Source organism: Rana temporaria, chromosome 1 (assembly GCF_905171775.1).
Source record: "Rana temporaria chromosome 1, aRanTem1.1, whole genome shotgun sequence".
In the NCBI taxonomy this organism is placed as follows: domain Eukaryota; kingdom Metazoa; phylum Chordata; class Amphibia; order Anura; family Ranidae; genus Rana; species Rana temporaria.
The window spans coordinates 89,886,273-89,888,496 of record NC_053489.1 but is presented as its reverse complement, the minus strand read 5'-3'; the positions used below and the strand labels follow the sequence as shown (position 1 = coordinate 89,888,496).

Below are 2,224 nucleotides of genomic sequence, written 5' to 3'. Positions count from 1 at the left end.
CCTCTCTGCCAGCCTGAATAAAAGGGGGAAGTGGGGACATGCAAGCGTGGAGCCGCACACACAGGCTCCAGATGATGAGATGAATGGGAGAGAGAGAGAGAGAGAGAGGATGGATGGGAGTTGCAGAGGAGACAGCAAGAGAATGGGGAAGAGACCCAGTTCTAGTGCCCTGTCCCTCTGGTCTGCCCCCAGTGCCCTGTCCCTCTGGTCTGCCCCCAGTGCCCTGTCCCTCTGGTCTGCCCCCAGTGCCCTGTCCCATTTTGTTAAAGTTGTTGGTAATATTTTATTTTGTAACTTGATTCTGCATAAAACATTGTCATTCCATAAGATAATCTACGAGGGCGTGTTTACGGGTGCAATTAGGCACAGGGCAGTGTATGAATTAGGTGGGGCAACTGGTGGCGAGTAACTCTTGAGGCCTGGCTAGTAGCTCAGGACTTGAAATTTTGAGCCCTGGCCTAGGCCATCTTTATGTAGAGCAACAATTCTTTTTTTCAGATCCTCAAAGAGTTCTTTGCTATGAGGGGCCATGTTGAACTTCCAGTGACCAGTATGAGAGAGTGAGAGCGATAGCACCAAATTTAACACACCTGCTCCCCTTTCACAGAGTGTGTAACACTAACGAGTCACATGACACTGAGAGGGGAAATGGCTAAATGGGCACAACTTGGACATTTTCACTTAGGGGTGTACTCACTTTTGTTGCCAGCAGTTTAGACATTAATGGCTGTGTTGAGTTATTTTGAGGGGACAGCAAATTTACACTGTTACTCACAACTTTACATTGTAGCAAAATGTAATATCTTCAGTGTTGTCGCATGAAAAGATATAATAAAATATTTACACATTTTTGGAGTCCCCAGGAACAAGCTTTATTACCTGTTTTTTTTTTTACCTAGTTTGTCCCATCTGTCACTTTGGCTGGAAGACTTGACCTGCATGTAAAAGTGGATAAAAGTATAAAGAAAGACCTATGAAATGAAAAAATTAAAATTTATAAATGTACTGTATTTGACAAACATAATCATTAATATTATCTAAAAGCGATTTTTTTTTCTTTTAGAATTGAATGAATTGAGTGGATGAAGTTTACAAACCGCTCTTTGATTTAGCCTCTGAAGCAGCCGGTAGACGTCCAGTGAAACCGGTCAGGCGATTTATGTGACCACCTCTGATGTTGTGACCACAACAATATCACCCTGAGTATTTGAAGCATGGCATAACCTGTGAGGACTAAGTATTGAGTTTGATGAGGCACCCTAGGCAGTGCCGGCCCAAGACATTGTGCTGCCTGGTACCAAGAATGAAATGCTGCCCCCCTCCCAAAAAAAAAATCACACCCACCAAAATGCCCCCACATCCATTATTTTATATCATGATAACTAAAGTGGACCTGTCATGGCTCTATACATGTATATATTTTTTAATTTTTTTTTTTTCTTCTTTCCCTTCCTTCCCTAGGCGTGGACCTTTTTGGTAGGCTATGATTGTATATCCTCCCCGTGAACACAGAGACATTGATCTCCATATACAGCATTCTCCCCTTGTTTTTGGCGTACTTTCACACTGAGACAGGATTCTATCTACAGATCTTATTGACTGTAAGTAGCTTATATCTGTTTTGATAAATGACATAGTTGTATGGCTGTCCTTTTCTTGTCTCCCCTTCCCCATTTTTTTAACAATTTCGGTCACTTGAGTTGTAAATATTGTTTAAGTTGATTTTTTTCTATGTAATATGTGTATATATCTCTTTTCTAATAGACATGTATTTCTCTGACACAATGATCATCTGTAATACCCCTTGAAGAAGGATCACAGATACCGAAACGGCTGTCGGGTTGGACCAATTTTTGTCTCATGTCTGTTTTATTGCTTTACAAATAGGATCTGTATACCACTTGCATGTGGTCTTTTATCCTTGCTAGGACACTGTACGATGTCCTGACTTGAATTATTTAAATAAATTTGCTATATATTTTTCTACTCATTCACGTGTTTGTGTCACTTATAAAGTCCCACCCTTGAGGGGGTATTTCATGTTTTTTCCATAACTCTAGGGATGTGGTGACTTACAAACACTGACATTCTCCTGATTGTGGGGTCCCTCTTTTTTTTTTTTTTTATACATGTATATACTGTAGGAGTATAAAGAGCACCTGTTATGATTGTTTACATGTATAGGAGTATAAAAAGGACCTGTCATGCCTTATTTCTATCACAA

General features: G+C 40.4%; 1 long non-coding RNA gene across 1 annotated transcript; it reads left to right on the top strand.

Moving 5' to 3' along the window:
- Positions 1-1,448: 1,448 nt before the first annotated feature.
- On the top strand, positions 1,449-1,990 carry LOC120924804. Its single transcript, XR_005746428.1, has 2 exons — positions 1,449-1,601; positions 1,765-1,990. It is a non-coding gene; the product is annotated as an uncharacterized LOC120924804 (long non-coding RNA).
- The last annotated feature ends 234 nt before the right edge of the window (positions 1,991-2,224 follow it).